This window comes from Diplotaxodon limnothrissa, linkage group LG3 (assembly GCF_057381915.1).
Source record: "Diplotaxodon limnothrissa isolate DT_005_m linkage group LG3, D_limnothrissa_male_GT1.1, whole genome shotgun sequence".
In the NCBI taxonomy this organism is placed as follows: domain Eukaryota; kingdom Metazoa; phylum Chordata; class Actinopteri; order Cichliformes; family Cichlidae; genus Diplotaxodon; species Diplotaxodon limnothrissa.
In genome coordinates this window covers 10678363-10696442 of record NC_140598.1, presented here as the reverse complement: position 1 = coordinate 10696442, position 18080 = coordinate 10678363, and the positions used below count along the sequence as shown (strand labels likewise).

The 18080-nt window shown below is 43.9% G+C and overlaps 1 protein-coding gene and 22 non-coding genes across 23 annotated transcripts in view; 22 read left to right on the top strand and 1 right to left on the bottom strand.

Moving 5' to 3' along the window:
• LOC146634429 (protein NLRC3-like) overlaps positions 1-18080 on the bottom strand; it is a 219527-nt gene that overhangs the window by 65625 nt on the left and 135822 nt on the right. The gene's annotated exons all lie outside the window — the stretch shown is intronic.
• trnar-ucg (transfer RNA arginine (anticodon UCG)) lies at positions 4575-4647 on the top strand. The gene has a single exon. It is a non-coding gene; the product is annotated as a tRNA-Arg (tRNA).
• Positions 5535-5607, top strand: trnar-ucg (transfer RNA arginine (anticodon UCG)). Its single transcript has one exon. It is a non-coding gene; the product is annotated as a tRNA-Arg (tRNA).
• Positions 6063-6136, top strand: trnai-aau (transfer RNA isoleucine (anticodon AAU)). The gene has a single exon. It is a non-coding gene; the product is annotated as a tRNA-Ile (tRNA).
• trnar-ucg (transfer RNA arginine (anticodon UCG)) lies at positions 7060-7132 on the top strand. Its single transcript has one exon. It is a non-coding gene; the product is annotated as a tRNA-Arg (tRNA).
• Positions 7588-7661, top strand: trnai-aau (transfer RNA isoleucine (anticodon AAU)). The gene has a single exon. It is a non-coding gene; the product is annotated as a tRNA-Ile (tRNA).
• On the top strand, positions 8583-8655 carry trnar-ucg (transfer RNA arginine (anticodon UCG)). The gene has a single exon. It is a non-coding gene; the product is annotated as a tRNA-Arg (tRNA).
• Positions 9543-9615, top strand: trnar-ucg (transfer RNA arginine (anticodon UCG)). Its single transcript has one exon. It is a non-coding gene; the product is annotated as a tRNA-Arg (tRNA).
• On the top strand, positions 10071-10144 carry trnai-aau (transfer RNA isoleucine (anticodon AAU)). Its single transcript has one exon. It is a non-coding gene; the product is annotated as a tRNA-Ile (tRNA).
• trnar-ucg (transfer RNA arginine (anticodon UCG)) lies at positions 11122-11194 on the top strand. Its single transcript has one exon. It is a non-coding gene; the product is annotated as a tRNA-Arg (tRNA).
• trnai-aau (transfer RNA isoleucine (anticodon AAU)) lies at positions 11650-11723 on the top strand. Its single transcript has one exon. It is a non-coding gene; the product is annotated as a tRNA-Ile (tRNA).
• trnai-aau (transfer RNA isoleucine (anticodon AAU)) lies at positions 12215-12288 on the top strand. Its single transcript has one exon. It is a non-coding gene; the product is annotated as a tRNA-Ile (tRNA).
• Positions 12699-12771, top strand: trnar-ucg (transfer RNA arginine (anticodon UCG)). Its single transcript has one exon. It is a non-coding gene; the product is annotated as a tRNA-Arg (tRNA).
• trnai-aau (transfer RNA isoleucine (anticodon AAU)) lies at positions 13229-13302 on the top strand. The gene has a single exon. It is a non-coding gene; the product is annotated as a tRNA-Ile (tRNA).
• Positions 13659-13731, top strand: trnar-ucg (transfer RNA arginine (anticodon UCG)). The gene has a single exon. It is a non-coding gene; the product is annotated as a tRNA-Arg (tRNA).
• On the top strand, positions 14187-14260 carry trnai-aau (transfer RNA isoleucine (anticodon AAU)). Its single transcript has one exon. It is a non-coding gene; the product is annotated as a tRNA-Ile (tRNA).
• trnai-aau (transfer RNA isoleucine (anticodon AAU)) lies at positions 14754-14827 on the top strand. The gene has a single exon. It is a non-coding gene; the product is annotated as a tRNA-Ile (tRNA).
• On the top strand, positions 15184-15256 carry trnar-ucg (transfer RNA arginine (anticodon UCG)). The gene has a single exon. It is a non-coding gene; the product is annotated as a tRNA-Arg (tRNA).
• On the top strand, positions 15712-15785 carry trnai-aau (transfer RNA isoleucine (anticodon AAU)). The gene has a single exon. It is a non-coding gene; the product is annotated as a tRNA-Ile (tRNA).
• On the top strand, positions 16279-16352 carry trnai-aau (transfer RNA isoleucine (anticodon AAU)). The gene has a single exon. It is a non-coding gene; the product is annotated as a tRNA-Ile (tRNA).
• trnar-ucg (transfer RNA arginine (anticodon UCG)) lies at positions 16709-16781 on the top strand. Its single transcript has one exon. It is a non-coding gene; the product is annotated as a tRNA-Arg (tRNA).
• Positions 17237-17310, top strand: trnai-aau (transfer RNA isoleucine (anticodon AAU)). Its single transcript has one exon. It is a non-coding gene; the product is annotated as a tRNA-Ile (tRNA).
• trnai-aau (transfer RNA isoleucine (anticodon AAU)) lies at positions 17804-17877 on the top strand. Its single transcript has one exon. It is a non-coding gene; the product is annotated as a tRNA-Ile (tRNA).

Genomic DNA, 18080 nt, shown 5'->3' with positions numbered 1-18080 from the left:
TTTGTGTTTGTAATTGAGGAATAGAAGAAGCCATATGACAAAGGGGGTTATGTTTTATGCTGAATTGAAGTATGTTACAGAGCATAAGGGGGTGATTTTTGTGTGCAAATTGTGTGGTTTTAATGAGACTTTTGGTGTATTGAGGAGGTGAAATTATGTGGTGGCAAGACTTGTGTGTTTAAGGTTGTTGTGGTGATGGGTTGATTCTGTCAGGTAGGTTGTTGTTGTTATTTTTGTTTTTAATAGAGGGAGTTTTAGGAAACATGGACATGTCTGGGAGGGGCCCATTATTTTGTAACAGTGCACTTAAAGAAAACCTGTCAGGTGATTTTGTTTTGTTTTTATGAGCTAACAATCAGCTCTATTTTTCATTTCTGTTTTAAGCAGGTCTGCAACAGTGAATAACGGCGCTGAAAATTATCGGGAAGAGCAAATATAAGGCGGCTTTCCAGATTATAATTGGCTGAGGAGAAAGCTACCTGGGGACGGATCAAGGTCGTAAGTCCCTGTAAAAAGGATTTTATGCGAGTCAATCCAGTCCAAAAGCATAAAGAAATATTTTCCTATGGAAAATAAAAAATGACTGAGCTCATTTTGCTGAAGGTGGAGTATCTGATCGTGCGGGAAGCTCCACTATCAGCAAATATATGGTGTGACTGCATGTGAGTGAATGTGTGACTGCATGGGAGTGAATGTGTGAGTGAATGTGAGGGTGAATAAATGTGGACAAACAATTTGCTTTTACCAGAAAAATTTTTGTTTTGTTGACTGGGGTTAGATTATGGGATTATAGTATATTGTTGGGAGAATGCCAAATGCTAAAGGGGAAATATTTTTTGATGTAACTCAGTTATCATTAATTGAAGAAACACATGACTGATAACTGTTCTGTTTTAAGTTTATTTTTATGACATAGATTGGATCATGAGTGGGGAAACTGAGCATTTTTAAGTTTTGTATAGTATCTTGACACATGAAATGTATCAAGATAAAGGGGGGTTTAGGGTTTAATAATTTAATTGTTTAATAATTTAGGATCATTTCAGGACCTTTTGGGTTTTTGATCATTTGGATATGGTAAAACTGAAACTGTTATTTTTAAGTTAAGGTTAAAGGATTAAAAGTGAACTTGTCACGGTTTGCGAGGCAAGCCGTGTGGAGTTGTAGAAAAGGACCCAAAAGGCGGCAGCTCTGGTGCAGGTGAATATTTATTTACAACGGTGGGCACAAAACAGCACTGGTGGAAAAACAAGAAACCGGAAACCTAAACTGGGTAAGCTAATAACACAAACCAGAAACGAGGATGCAGGGAGGTCTGGGGAAATACACAAGAGACGCAGGGAGACCGAGGGGAAACAACACAGACAAACCAGCAACTACCATAACAGAAGACACAACTTAAATACACCCAGAGAACACAGGGAGATTACACACAGGTGGGGAACACAGGTGACACTGATAAACATAACGAGACAGGGCAGGAGTGAACACAATATTACGCATACTGACGAGAGACTGTCAAAGTAAAACAGGAAGTACACAGAGGTTCAGACAGGAGGAGAGAGAGCACGGGGAGAACACAGACATAACAGGCTGGGGAAAACATGGAATAAACACAAAGAGAGACGAGAGCTCATAAATACACAGAGGGGCACAAGGGGGTAAGAGTCACAAAGGGAAAAAACACTTAGGGAACACCACAACAGGACACCTCAGAAAACCTGGCCTAAATAAGGAGCGAAAATACAAGGAACCAAGAATACTGGGCCAACATGGCCCAGGACCAAGACAGAACTGAATCCTGTTTAGAAGATACAATGCCGGTTTTTCAAAGCTGTGAATGAGTCTTAGAGGGAAAATTAGTGAGGGTTGAAGGAGTAGAACAGCTTTGATTTCTTTTTGATTTCTAGAAGTAGTGGTTATAATGTAGGCTTATACATACAGATATTACATAGGAGGTATTTTTAGGATAAAGGGGGAGCTTATAAATAGAAATGATTTTTATACATATTGCATTTTTTGATATGAGTTATTGAAGTTATTGAAGGATTGCACGCTTACAGACACAGAGTTAAGAAACACACATGACAGTATTGATTCCAGGCAAAAGGCCCTAAATTCATTTAGCTTTTTGACTGAACTTAAAGAAGGACTAAAGAGTAAGGAAAGCATATATTTTGGTTAAGTCTGATAAATTAGAATTAGAAGGTATTGTTACATTAAAGGGAGCAAATGAAATAAAAAAGGCTATAGCAAAAACAGGTGATAACATAGGAAATGTGAGGTTTTAAAATGAAGTTAGTGTTAACACATAGGAGTTGTTTCAAGGCAGCATTTAGCTATGATGAAATGTATACAGGAGTAATTGCTTATATGCTTAAACTTAATTGATTAAAGTGGTTGTTTTCTTTTGGAGTAGAGGAACTTGCAGCAGCGACAATTTGTGCACAGGATGTTGATGATCAGATAAGGGAAAGTAGAGCGAGCAACTGGACGTGAAAGCAGGGCTTAAAGAGTTTAAAGTGATGAGGAACGTTGAAGAATATACATAAATACAAGTCAATAAGTTAAGAGCATAATTAGGATCATGCTTTTGATTAAAGAGTCCCAAAAAGGATAAGTTAGGGAGATGCAAGAAAAAGTGTTTTGTTTCCTTTGCAGAAGATCTCGGCGACCACAGGAGGGGCGAGGATCCTGGAGATCTCGAGGCCTGCTGAACCACAATGTATTGCGACCTCTGGTGTTCCAGAGGTCGTGAGAGGGAGTGTGGAGCAGGGAAATTATTTTACTGCTATTGTTAAATAATTGTCATCATTACCATTGCATTAATAATAAAATCTGGAGTTTATATTGCATTCAGGGGTTAAACAGTGGCTCTTTCAGAAAGACTGAGCTGCAGGCTGACAGGAAGTTGTATGCAGAAGTGAAAGCAGATAGTTATTTTGAGCCGCAGGCTAAGACGAGGCTTTAACAATGTAACAGATAGCTTTAAGAAGGCCTTAAGCAGTTATGACTATTTTATACACAATGCATATCTGTGCTTATTAAAGAGTTGGAGCTCGGTCAATTAATTGGGGGTCGGAAGCTTTGTTCGGCGCGATGTTCGGACAATCTATTGTGCAAGTGACTTGGAGCCATAGAAGGAATTGCAATACATGCTTACAAAACACTTATATATCAGATCATTTTATATTAAGGTTTTAGTAGAGGTTCTTGGTTAAAACATTTATTTAGTAGAAGACATACACATAGTCTCAGTGAGCTTCTGGTCTGGTAAAAGGTCAGAAGTGCAACAGGTGAATTGAGAAAGAGCATTTGAGGACGAGACACAGACAGTAGGTGAAGAGGTGACACAAAGAGCATGTGAGGTCGTGACACACACACATAGAGTTAAATTTATTTAGAGGAACCGTCCTTGTTGTCTCGGCAAGAAAGAGGAACAATTCATTTTAAGATAAGAACGGAAAGTACCAAGCCATGAAAATAGAAGATGATTTTCTGGGTGAAAAGTCATGATGATGTTGATCTGATCTATGTATAAAATGTACCGGTGACGCATGAAGGGGCGTCAGTAAATAAACCCTGATGCTATAAAATATCTGTTCATGCTTTGATTAAGTCGAAGACTACTTCCTGTCTGCGTACAGAGTTGTCTTCCCACACGTGTGTTCATTAAAATCATCGTTTGACTTCACCCGGCCGGATCGGTGTACTTATTCTTCGATCACCTCTTGTACCCTTCCTCAATATTGAATCTTAACACATACTTAGCTACAATCTCCAAATCACTTTTCCAGCTACTTTCTGGATAAATCACTCATTTCCAAAGTCTGACACAGCATACTGCATCAAAAACTGCTGCTTTATATCCTCACCTATCGACCCTAACAGTAGAAGACGCACACCATGTATTGTTTTGTGGCAAATTTCTTCTGAAAGCATTTTTTGTAAGTCAACAGAAGAGGTTTTTTTCCCACTATGTTGAAGTAATTTCTTGTAAACACACATTTCTCTTGTGTTCTTAACAGTTCTTCCACCCTCTTTTTTGGTATATTAGACAAAAAAAGTGTCGGTTTTGGCACAAGCTGTGGGCCGGTTAGCTCAGCTGGTCAGAGCGTGGTGCTAATAACGCCAAAGTCATGGGTTCAATCCCCATACTGGCCATTCCAGTATGGAAGGTGCTGTCTCATGGTAGACTGTGTTTTTGTTTGGTGGGATCCAAGAAAAAAACTTCTGCCAACTTCCAGGTGACAGATCGGGCCACGTAAGCTTTATGGTAAAAATGGTAAATGGCCTGTATTTATATAGCGCTTTTCTTTTCTTTCTTATGACGTCCATTGGCAGTTGATACTCTGGCTTAGTGGGTGGATCCACTGTGCATGTGGCAGGTAGGACTACGTTTTTAAGAGCTTGATACATGGGAGAAATTCTGTGGCATGCACTTATTTCAAGCAACAATCAATTATTTCAAGCAAGAATCAAGCAATATCCACCAGCCACGTGACCAACCCAACACCAGCAGTTGGCTCAAGCAGACTCCAACGAACGTTCGTGAAAAGTGGGATCTTCTGCCAGACCACGTGGCCTAACGGACAAGGCGTCTGACTTCGGATCAGAAGATTGAGGGTTCGAGTCCCTTCGTGGTTGGTTGTGAGTCCTTGAGGAGCAGGCATGCGTTCGCAGCATGCCAACCTCGGCTCCTTTGTGTCATCCAAAATTGCTACGCTGTTGTCAACTTCATGTCCTTCAACAGAGACTCTACGAGGCTCGAATGGCCAGGTTGGGGACTGAAGCCATGAACTTGGCCTTATCAGTGCCAGGCTCCAGTAGTCTTGGCTTAGAAGCAACCATAGAAAGTCAATAACATGCCATGACCTCAAGCAACATGGGTGAAAAAATCACGACTTGGAAGCAGGCTGTTGGTGGAACTCCACCTGCATAGGTGGCTTCTGATCAGTAGGAGCTTCCAAGAGTTGGCTTTCATTGGTACAGCTTGAAGTAATTTCTTGTAAACACACATTTCTCTTGTGTTCTTAACAGTTCTTCCACCCTCTTTTTTGGTATATTAGACAAAAAAAAGGTGTCGGTTTTGGCACAAGTTGTGGGCCGGTTAGCTCAGCTGGTCAGAGCGTGGTGCTAATAACGCCAAAGTCATGGGTTCAATCCCCATACTGGCCATTCCAGTATGGAAGGTGCTGTCTCATGGTAGACTGTGTTTTTGTTTGGTGGGATCCAAGAAAAAAACTTCTGCCAACTTCCAGGTGACAGATCGGGCCACGTAAGCTTTATGACGTCCATTGGCAGTTGATACTCTGGCTTAGTGGGTGGATCCACTGTGCATGTGGCAGGTAGGACTACGTTTTTAAGAGCGTGATACATGGGAGAAATTCTGTGGCATGCACTTATTTCAAGCAACAATCAATTATTTCAAGCAACAATCAAGCAATATCCACCAGCCACGTGACCAACCCAACACCAGCAGTTGGCTCAAGCAGACTCCAACGAACGTTCGTGAAAAGTGGGAGCTTCTGCCAGACCACGTGGCCTAACGGACAAGGCGTCTGACTTCGGATCAGAAGATTGAGGGTTCGAGTCCCTTCGTGGTTGGTTTTGAGTCCTTGAGGAGCAGGCATGCGTTTGCAGCATGCCAACCTCGGCTCCTTTGTGTCATCCAAAATTGCTACGCTGTTGTCAACTTCATGTCCTTCAACAGAGACTCTACAAGGCTTGAATGGCCAGGTTGGGGACTGAAGCCATGAACTTGGCCTTATCAGTGCCAGGCTCCAGTAGTCTTGGCTTAGAAGCAACCATAGAAAGTCAATAACATGCCATGACCTCAAGCAACATGGGTGAAAAAATCACGACTTGGAAGCAGGCTGTTGGTGGAACTCCACCTGCATAGGTGGCTTCTGATCAGTAGGAGCTTCCAAGAGTTGGCTTTCATTGGTACAGCTTGAAGTAATTTCTTGTAAACACACATTTCTCTTGTGTTCTTAACAGTTCTTCCACCCTCTTTTTTGGTATATTAGTCAACAAAAGGATCAGTTTGCACGCAAGTTGTAGGCCGGTTAGCTCAGCTGGTCAGAGCGTGGTGCTAATAACGCCAAGGTCATGGGTTCAATCCCCATACTGGCCATTCCAGCAGCCATCCAAGGTGCTGTCTAGTGATAGATTGTGGATTTTATTTGGTGGGATCCAAGAATAAACCTCTGCCAACTTCCAGGTGAGTGATGTACGCAACTACAAATGACAGCAAACCACAAAATTCACTGACACATGACACGCTAATGAATACATTACATGCTTAGCTACAATCTCCAAATCACTTTTCCAGCTACTTTCTGGATAAATCACTCATTTCCAAAGTCTCACACAGCATACTGCATCAAAAACTGCTGCTTTATATCCTCACCTATCGACCCTAACAGTAGAAGACGCACACCATGTATTGTTTTGTGGCAAATTTCGTCTTAAAGCATTTTTTGTAAGTCAACAGAAGAGGTTTTTTTCCCACTATGTTGAAGTAATTTCTTGTAAACACACATTTCTCTTGTGTTCTTAACAGTTCTTCCACCCTCTTTTTTGGTATATTAGACAAAAAAAAGGTGTCGATTTTGGCACAAGTTGTGGGCCGGTTAGCTCAGCTGGTCAGAGCGTGGTGTTAATAACGCCAAAGTCATGGGTTCAATCCCCATACTGGCCATTCCAGTATAGAAGGTCCTGTCTCATGGTAGACTGTGTTTTTGTTTGGTGGGATCCAAGAAAAAAACTTCTGCCAACTTCCAGGTGACAGATCGGGCCACGTAAGCTTTATGACGTCCATTGGCAGTTGATACTCTGGCTTAGTGGGTGGATCCACTGTGCATGTGGCAGGTAGGACTACGTTTTTAAGAGCTTGATACATGGGAGAAATTCTGTGGCATGCACTTATTTCAAGCAACAATCAATTATTTCAAGCAAGAATCAAGCAATATCCACCAGCCACGTGACCAACCCAACACCAGCAGTTGGCTCAAGCAGACTCCAACGAACGTTCGTGAAAAGTGGGAGCTTCTGCCAGACCACGTGGCCTAACGGAAAAGGCGTCTGACTTCGGATCAGAAGATTGAGGGTTCGAGTCCCTTCGTGGTTGGTTGTGAGTCCTTGAGGAGCAGGCATGCGTTCGCAGCATGCCAACCTCGGCTCCTTTGTGTCATCCAAAATTGCTACGCTGTTGTCAACTTCATGTCCTTCAACAGAGACTCTACGAGGCTCGAATGGCCAGGTTGGGGACTGAAGCCATCAACTTGGCCTTATCAGTGCCAGGCTCCAGTAGTCTTGGCTTAGAAGCAACCATCGAAAGTCAATAACATGCCATGACCTCAAGCGACACGGGTGAAAAAATCACGACTTGGAAGCAGGCTGTTGGTGGAACTCCACCTGCATAGGTGGCTTCTGATCAGTAGGAGCTTCCAAGAGTTGGCTTTCATTGGTACAGCTTGAAGTAATTTCTTGTAAACACACATTTCTCTTGTGTTCTTAACAGTTCTTCCACCCTCTTTTTTGGTATATTAGTCAACAAAAGGATCAGTTTGCACACAAGTTGTAGGCCGGTTAGCTCAGCTGGTCAGAGCGTGGTGCTAATAACGCCAAGGTCATGGGTTCAATCCCCATACTGGCCATTCCAGCAGCCATCCAAGGTGCTGTCTGGTGATAGATTGTGGATTTTATTTGGTGCGATCCAAGAAAAAACCTCTGCCAACTTCCAGGTGAGTGATGTACGCAACTACAAATGACAGCAAACCACAAAATTCACTGACACATCACACGCTAATGAATACATTACATGCTTAGCTACAATCTCCAAATCACTTTTCCAGCTACTTTCTGGATAAATCACTCATTTCCAAAGTCTCACACAGCATACTGCATCAAAAACTGCTGCTTTATATCCTCACCTATCGACCCTAACAGTAGAAGACGCACACCATGTATTGTTTTGTGGCAAATTTCTTCTGAAAGCATTTTTTGTAAGTCAACAGAAGAGGTTTTTTTCCCACTATGTTGAAGTAATTTCTTGTAAACACACATTTCTCTTGTGTTCTTAACAGTTCTTCCACCCTCTTTTTTGGTATATTAGACAAAAAAAGTGTCGGTTTTGGCACAAGCTGTGGGCCGGTTAGCTCAGCTGGTCAGAGCCTGGTGCTAATAACGCCAAAGTCATGGGTTCAATCCCCATACTGGCCATTCCAGTATGGAAGGTGCTGTCTCATGGTAGACTGTGTTTTTGTTTGGTGGGATCCAAGAAAAAAACTTCTGCCAACTTCCAGGTGACAGATCGGGCCACGTAAGCTTTATGACGTCCATTGGCAGTTGATACTCTGGCTTAGTGGGTGGATCCACTGTGCATGTGGCAGGTAGGACTACGTTTTTAAGAGCTTGATACATGGGAGAAATTCTGTGGCATGCACTTATTTCAAGCAACAATCAATTATTTCAAGCAAGAATCAAGCAATATCCACCAGCCACGTGACCAACCCAACACCAGCAGTTGGCTCAAGCAGACTCCAACGAACGTTCGTGAAAAGTGGGAGCTTCTGCCAGACCACGTGGCCTAACGGACAAGGCGTCTGACTTCGGATCAGAAGATTGAGGGTTCGAGTCCCTTCGTGGTTGGTTGTGAGTCCTTGAGGAGCAGGCATGCGTTCGCAGCATGCCAACCTCGGCTCCTTTGTGTCATCCAAAATTGCTACGCTGTTGTCAACTTCATGTCCTTCAACAGAGACTCTACGAGGCTCGAATGGCCAGGTTGGGGACTGAAGCCATCAACTTGGCCTTATCAGTGCCAGGCTCCAGTAGTCTTGGCTTAGAAGCAACCATAGAAAGTCAATAACATGCCATGACCTCAAGCAACATGGGTGAAAAAATCACGACTTGGAAGCAGGCTGTTGGTGGAACTCCACCTGCATAGGTGGCTTCTGATCAGTAGGAGCTTCCAAGAGTTGGCTTTCATTGGTACAGCTTGAAGTAATTTCTTGTAAACACACATTTCTCTTGTGTTCTTAACAGTTCTTCCACCCTCTTTTTTGGTATATTAGACAAAAAAAAGGTGTCGGTTTTGGCACAAGTTGTGGGCCGGTTAGCTCAGCTGGTCAGAGCGTGGTGCTAATAACGCCAAAGTCATGGGTTCAATCCCCATACTGGCCATTCCAGTATGGAAGGTGCTGTCTCATGGTAGACTGTGTTTTTGTTTGGTGGGATCCAAGAAAAAAACTTCTGCCAACTTCCAGGTGACAGATCGGGCCACGTAAGCTTTATGACGTCCATTGGCAGTTGATACTCTGGCTTAGTGGGTGGATCCACTGTGCATGTGGCAGGTAGGACTACGTTTTTAAGAGCGTGATACATGGGAGAAATTCTGTGGCATGCACTTATTTCAAGCAACAATCAATTATTTCAAGCAACAATCAAGCAATATCCACCAGCCACGTGACCAACCCAACACCAGCAGTTGGCTCAAGCAGACTCCAACGAACGTTCGTGAAAAGTGGGAGCTTCTGCCAGACCACGTGGCCTAACGGACAAGGCGTCTGACTTCGGATCAGAAGATTGAGGGTTCGAGTCCCTTCGTGGTTGGTTTTGAGTCCTTGAGGAGCAGGCATGCGTTTGCAGCATGCCAACCTCGGCTCCTTTGTGTCATCCAAAATTGCTACGCTGTTGTCAACTTCATGTCCTTCAACAGAGACTCTACAAGGCTTGAATGGCCAGGTTGGGGACTGAAGCCATGAACTTGGCCTTATCAGTGCCAGGCTCCAGTAGTCTTGGCTTAGAAGCAACCATAGAAAGTCAATAACATGCCATGACCTCAAGCAACATGGGTGAAAAAATCACGACTTGGAAGCAGGCTGTTGGTGGAACTCCACCTGCATAGGTGGCTTCTGATCAGTAGGAGCTTCCAAGAGTTGGCTTTCATTGGTACAGCTTGAAGTAATTTCTTGTAAACACACATTTCTCTTGTGTTCTTAACAGTTCTTCCACCCTCTTTTTTGGTATATTAGTCAACAAAAGGATCAGTTTGCACACAAGTTGTAGGCCGGTTAGCTCAGCTGGTCAGAGCGTGGTGCTAATAACGCCAAGGTCATGGGTTCAATCCCCATACTGGCCATTCCAGCAGCCATCCAAGGTGCTGTCTAGTGATAGATTGTGGATTTTATTTGGTGGGATCCAAGAATAAACCTCTGCCAACTTCCAGGTGAGTGATGTACGCAACTACAAATGACAGCAAACCACAAAATTCACTGACACATGACACGCTAATGAATACATTACATGCTTAGCTACAATCTCCAAATCACTTTTCCAGCTACTTTCTGGATAAATCACTCATTTCCAAAGTCTCACACAGCATACTGCATCAAAAACTGCTGCTTTATATCCTCACCTATCGACCCTAACAGTAGAAGACGCACACCATGTATTGTTTTGTGGCAAATTTCGTCTTAAAGCATTTTTTGTAAGTCAACAGAAGAGGTTTTTTTCCCACTATGTTGAAGTAATTTCTTGTAAACACACATTTCTCTTGTGTTCTTAACAGTTCTTCCACCCTCTTTTTTGGTATATTAGACAAAAAAAAGGTGTCGATTTTGGCACAAGTTGTGGGCCGGTTAGCTCAGCTGGTCAGAGCGTGGTGCTAATAACGCCAAAGTCATGGGTTCAATCCCCATACTGGCCATTCCAGTATAGAAGGTCCTGTCTCATGGTAGACTGTGTTTTTGTTTGGTGGGATCCAAGAAAAAAACTTCTGCCAACTTCCAGGTGACAGATCGGGCCACGTAAGCTTTATGGTAAAAATGGTAAATGGCCTGTATTTATATAGCGCTTTTCTTTTCTTTCTTATGACGTCCATTGGCAGTTGATACTCTGGCTTAGTGGGTGGATCCACTGTGCATGTGGCAGGTAGGACTACGTTTTTAAGAGCTTGATACATGGGAGAAATTCTGTGGCATGCACTTATTTCAAGCAACAATCAATTATTTCAAGCAAGAATCAAGCAATATCCACCAGCCACGTGACCAACCCAACACCAGCAGTTGGCTCAAGCAGACTCCAACGAACGTTCGTGAAAAGTGGGAGCTTCTGCCAGACCACGTGGCCTAACGGACAAGGCGTCTGACTTCGGATCAGAAGATTGAGGGTTCGAGTCCCTTCGTGGTTGGTTGTGAGTCCTTGAGGAGCAGGCATGCGTTCGCAGCATGCCAACCTCGGCTCCTTTGTGTCATCCAAAATTGCTACGCTGTTGTCAACTTCATGTCCTTCAACAGAGACTCTACGAGGCTCGAATGGCCAGGTTGGGGACTGAAGCCATGAACTTGGCCTTATCAGTGCCAGGCTCCAGTAGTCTTGGCTTAGAAGCAACCATCGAAAGTCAATAACATGCCATGACCTCAAGCGACACGGGTGAAAAAATCACGACTTGGAAGCAGGCTGTTGGTGGAACTCCACCTGCATAGGTGGCTTCTGATCAGTAGGAGCTTCCAAGAGTTGGCTTTCATTGGTACAGCTTGAAGTAATTTCTTGTAAACACACATTTCTCTTGTGTTCTTAACAGTTCTTCCACCCTCTTTTTTGGTATATTAGTCAACAAAAGGATCAGTTTGCACACAAGTTGTAGGCCGGTTAGCTCAGCTGGTCAGAGCGTGGTGCTAATAACGCCAAGGTCATGGGTTCAATCCCCATACTGGCCATTCCAGCAGCCATCCAAGGTGCTGTCTGGTGATAGATTGTGGATTTTATTTGGTGCGATCCAAGAAAAAACCTCTGCCAACTTCCAGGTGAGTGATGTACGCAACTACAAATGACAGCAAACCACAAAATTCACTGACACATGACACGCTAATGAATACATTACATGCTTAGCTACAATCTCCAAATCACTTTTCCAGCTACTTTCTGGATAAATCACTCATTTCCAAAGTCTGACACACCATACTGCATCAAAAACTGCTGCTTTATATCCTCACCTATCGACCCTAACAGTAGAAGACGCACACCATGTATTGTTTTGTGGCAAATTTCTTCTGAAAGCATTTTTTGTAAGTCAACAGAAGAGGTTTTTTTCCCACTATGTTGAAGTAATTTCTTGTAAACACACATTTCTCTTGTGTTCTTAACAGTTCTTCCACCCTCTTTTTTGGTATATTAGACAAAAAAAGTGTCGGTTTTGGCACAAGCTGTGGGCCGGTTAGCTCAGCTGGTCAGAGCGTGGTGCTAATAACGCCAAAGTCATGGGTTCAATCCCCATACTGGCCATTCCAGTATGGAAGGTGCTGTCTCATGGTAGACTGTGTTTTTGTTTGGTGGGATCCAAGAAAAAAACTTCTGCCAACTTCCAGGTGACAGATCGGGCCACGTAAGCTTTATGGTAAAAATGGTAAATGGCCTGTATTTATATAGCGCTTTTCTTTTCTTTCTTATGACGTCCATTGGCAGTTGATACTCTGGCTTAGTGGGTGGATCCACTGTGCATGTGGCAGGTAGGACTACGTTTTTAAGAGCTTGATACATGGGAGAAATTCTGTGGCATGCACTTATTTCAAGCAACAATCAATTATTTCAAGCAAGAATCAAGCAATATCCACCAGCCACGTGACCAACCCAACACCAGCAGTTGGCTCAAGCAGACTCCAACGAACGTTCGTGAAAAGTGGGAGCTTCTGCCAGACCACGTGGCCTAACGGACAAGGCGTCTGACTTCGGATCAGAAGATTGAGGGTTCGAGTCCCTTCGTGGTTGGTTGTGAGTCCTTGAGGAGCAGGCATGCGTTCGCAGCATGCCAACCTCGGCTCCTTTGTGTCATCCAAAATTGCTACGCTGTTGTCAACTTCATGTCCTTCAACAGAGACTCTACGAGGCTCGAATGGCCAGGTTGGGGACTGAAGCCATGAACTTGGCCTTATCAGTGCCAGGCTCCAGTAGTCTTGGCTTAGAAGCAACCATAGAAAGTCAATAACATGCCATGACCTCAAGCAACATGGGTGAAAAAATCACGACTTGGAAGCAGGCTGTTGGTGGAACTCCACCTGCATAGGTGGCTTCTGATCAGTAGGAGCTTCCAAGAGTTGGCTTTCATTGGTACAGCTTGAAGTAATTTCTTGTAAACACACATTTCTCTTGTGTTCTTAACAGTTCTTCCACCCTCTTTTTTGGTATATTAGACAAAAAAAAGGTGTCGGTTTTGGCACAAGTTGTGGGCCGGTTAGCTCAGCTGGTCAGAGCGTGGTGCTAATAACGCCAAAGTCATGGGTTCAATCCCCATACTGGCCATTCCAGTATGGAAGGTGCTGTCTCATGGTAGACTGTGTTTTTGTTTGGTGGGATCCAAGAAAAAAACTTCTGCCAACTTCCAGGTGACAGATCAGGCCACGTAAGCTTTATGACGTCCATTGGCAGTTGATACTCTGGCTTAGTGGGTGGATCCACTGTGCATGTGGCAGGTAGGACTACGTTTTTAAGAGCGTGATACATGGGAGAAATTCTGTGGCATGCACTTATTTCAAGCAACAATCAATTATTTCAAGCAACAATCAAGCAATATCCACCAGCCACGTGACCAACCCAACACCAGCAGTTGGCTCAAGCAGACTCCAACGAACGTTCGTGAAAAGTGGGAGCTTCTGCCAGACCACGTGGCCTAACGGACAAGGCGTCTGACTTCGGATCAGAAGATTGAGGGTTCGAGTCCCTTCGTGGTTGGTTTTGAGTCCTTGAGGAGCAGGCATGCGTTTGCAGCATGCCAACCTCGGCTCCTTTGTGTCATCCAAAATTGCTACGCTGTTGTCAACTTCATGTCCTTCAACAGAGACTCTACAAGGCTTGAATGGCCAGGTTGGGGACTGAAGCCATGAACTTGGCCTTATCAGTGCCAGGCTCCAGTAGTCTTGGCTTAGAAGCAACCATAGAAAGTCAATAACATGCCATGACCTCAAGCAACATGGGTGAAAAAATCACGACTTGGAAGCAGGCTGTTGGTGGAACTCCACCTGCATAGGTGGCTTCTGATCAGTAGGAGCTTCCAAGAGTTGGCTTTCATTGGTACAGCTTGAAGTAATTTCTTGTAAACACACATTTCTCTTGTGTTCTTAACAGTTCTTCCACCCTCTTTTTTGGTATATTAGTCAACAAAAGGATCAGTTTGCACGCAAGTTGTAGGCCGGTTAGCTCAGCTGGTCAGAGCGTGGTGCTAATAACGCCAAGGTCATGGGTTCAATCCCCATACTGGCCATTCCAGCAGCCATCCAAGGTGCTGTCTAGTGATAGATTGTGGATTTTATTTGGTGGGATCCAAGAATAAACCTCTGCCAACTTCCAGGTGAGTGATGTACGCAACTACAAATGACAGCAAACCACAAAATTCACTGACACATGACACGCTAATGAATACATTACATGCTTAGCTACAATCTCCAAATCACTTTTCCAGCTACTTTCTGGATAAATCACTCATTTCCAAAGTCTCACACAGCATACTGCATCAAAAACTGCTGCTTTATATCCTCACCTATCGACCCTAACAGTAGAAGACGCACACCATGTATTGTTTTGTGGCAAATTTCGTCTTAAAGCATTTTTTGTAAGTCAACAGAAGAGGTTTTTTTCCCACTATGTTGAAGTAATTTCTTGTAAACACACATTTCTCTTGTGTTCTTAACAGTTCTTCCACCCTCTTTTTTGGTATATTAGACAAAAAAAAGGTGTCGATTTTGGCACAAGTTGTGGGCCGGTTAGCTCAGCTGGTCAGAGCGTGGTGCTAATAACGCCAAAGTCATGGGTTCAATCCCCATACTGGCCATTCCAGTATAGAAGGTCCTGTCTCATGGTAGACTGTGTTTTTGTTTGGTGGGATCCAAGAAAAAAACTTCTGCCAACTTCCAGGTGACAGATCGGGCCACGTAAGCTTTATGACGTCCATTGGCAGTTGATACTCTGGCTTAGTGGGTGGATCCACTGTGCATGTGGCAGGTAGGACTACGTTTTTAAGAGCTTGATACATGGGAGAAATTCTGTGGCATGCACTTATTTCAAGCAACAATCAATTATTTCAAGCAAGAATCAAGCAATATCCACCAGCCACGTGACCAACCCAACACCAGCAGTTGGCTCAAGCAGACTCCAACGAACGTTCGTGAAAAGTGGGAGCTTCTGCCAGACCACGTGGCCTAACGGACAAGGCGTCTGACTTCGGATCAGAAGATTGAGGGTTCGAGTCCCTTCGTGGTTGGTTTTGAGTCCTTGAGGAGCAGGCATGCGTTTGCAGCATGCCAACCTCGGCTCCTTTGTGTCATCCAAAATTGCTACGCTGTTGTCAACTTCATGTCCTTCAACAGAGACTCTACAAGGCTTGAATGGCCAGGTTGGGGACTGAAGCCATGAACTTGGCCTTATCAGTGCCAGGCTCCAGTAGTCTTGGCTTAGAAGCAACCATAGAAAGTCAATAACATGCCATGACCTCAAGCAACATGGGTGAAAAAATCACGACTTGGAAGCAGGCTGTTGGTGGAACTCCACCTGCATAGGTGGCTTCTGATCAGTAGGAGCTTCCAAGAGTTGGCTTTCATTGGTACAGCTTGAAGTAATTTCTTGTAAACACACATTTCTCTTGTGTTCTTAACAGTTCTTCCACCCTCTTTTTTGGTATATTAGTCAACAAAAGGATCAGTTTGCACACAAGTTGTAGGCCGGTTAGCTCAGCTGGTCAGAGCGTGGTGCTAATAACGCCAAGGTCATGGGTTCAATCCCCATACTGGCCATTCCAGCAGCCATCCAAGGTGCTGTCTAGTGATAGATTGTGGATTTTATTTGGTGGGATCCAAGAATAAACCTCTGCCAACTTCCAGGTGAGTGATGTACGCAACTACAAATGACAGCAAACCACAAAATTCACTGACACATGACACGCTAATGAATACATTACATGCTTAGCTACAATCTCCAAATCACTTTTCCAGCTACTTTCTGGATAAATCACTCATTTCCAAAGTCTCACACAGCATACTGCATCAAAAACTGCTGCTTTATATCCTCACCTATCGACCCTAACAGTAGAAGACGCACACCATGTATTGTTTTGTGGCAAATTTCGTCTTAAAGCATTTTTTGTAAGTCAACAGAAGAGGTTTTTTTCCCACTATGTTGAAGTAATTTCTTGTAAACACACATTTCTCTTGTGTTCTTAACAGTTCTTCCACCCTCTTTTTTGGTATATTAGACAAAAAAAAGGTGTCGATTTTGGCACAAGTTGTGGGCCGGTTAGCTCAGCTGGTCAGAGCGTGGTGCTAATAACGCCAAAGTCATGGGTTCAATCCCCATACTGGCCATTCCAGTATAGAAGGTCCTGTCTCATGGTAGACTGTGTTTTTGTTTGGTGGGATCCAAGAAAAAAACTTCTGCCAACTTCCAGGTGACAGATCGGGCCACGTAAGCTTTATGACGTCCATTGGCAGTTGATACTCTGGCTTAGTGGGTGGATCCACTGTGCATGTGGCAGGTAGGACTACGTTTTTAAGAACGTGATACATGGGAGAAATTCTGTGGCATGCACTTATTTCAAGCAACAATCAATTATTTCAAGCAACAATCAAGCAATATCCACCAGCCACGTGACCAACCCAACACCAGCAGTTGGCTCAAGCAGACTCCAACGAACGTTCGTGAAAAGTGGGAGCTTCTGCCAGACCACGTGGCCTAACGGACAAGGCGTCTGACTTCGGATCAGAAGATTGAGGGTTCGAGTCCCTTCGTGGTTGGTTTTGAGTCCTTGAGGAGCAGGCATGCGTTTGCAGCATGCCAACCTCGGCTCCTTTGTGTCATCCAAAATTGCTACGCTGTTGTCAACTTCATGTCCTTCAACAGAGACTCTACAAGGCTTGAATGGCCAGGTTGGGGACTGAAGCCATGAACTTGGCCTTATCAGTGCCAGGCTCCAGTAGTCTTGGCTTAGAAGCAACCATAGAAAGTCAATAACATGCCATGACCTCAAGCAACATGGGTGAAAAAATCACGACTTGGAAGCAGGCTGTTGGTGGAACTCCACCTGCATAGGTGGCTTCTGATCAGTAGGAGCTTCCAAGAGTTGGCTTTCATTGGTACAGCTTGAAGTAATTTCTTGTAAACACACATTTCTCTTGTGTTCTTAACAGTTCTTCCACCCTCTTTTTTGGTATATTAGTCAACAAAAGGATCAGTTTGCACACAAGTTGTAGGCCGGTTAGCTCAGCTGGTCAGAGCGTGGTGCTAATAACGCCAAGGTCATGGGTTCAATCCCCATACTGGCCATTCCAGCAGCCATCCAAGGTGCTGTCTAGTGATAGATTGTGGATTTTATTTGGTGGGATCCAAGAATAAACCTCTGCCAACTTCCAGGTGAGTGATGTACGCAACTACAAATGACAGCAAACCACAAAATTCACTGACACATGACACGCTAATGAATACATTACATGCTTAGCTACAATCTCCAAATCACTTTTCCAGCTACTTTCTGGATAAATCACTCATTTCCAAAGTCTCACACAGCATACTGCATCAAAAACTGCTGCTTTATATCCTCACCTATCGACCCTAACAGTAGAAGACGCACACCATGTATTGTTTTGTGGCAAATTTCGTCTTAAAGCATTTTTTGTAAGTCAACAGAAGAGGTTTTTTTCCCACTATGTTGAAGTAATTTCTTGTAAACACACATTTCTCTTGTGTTCTTAACAGTTCTTCCACCCTCTTTTTTGGTATATTAGACAAAAAAAAGGTGTCGATTTTGGCACAAGTTGTGGGCCGGTTAGCTCAGCTGGTCAGAGCGTGGTGCTAATAACGCCAAAGTCATGGGTTCAATCCCCATACTGGCCATTCCAGTATAGAAGGTCCTGTCTCATGGTAGACTGTGTTTTTGTTTGGTGGGATCCAAGAAAAAAACAACTGCCAACTTCCAGGTGACAGATCGGGCCACGTAAGCTTTATGACGTCCATTGGCAGTTGATACTCTGGCTTAGTGGGTGGATCCACTGTGCATGTGGCAGGTAGGACTACGTTTTTAAGAGCTTGATACATGG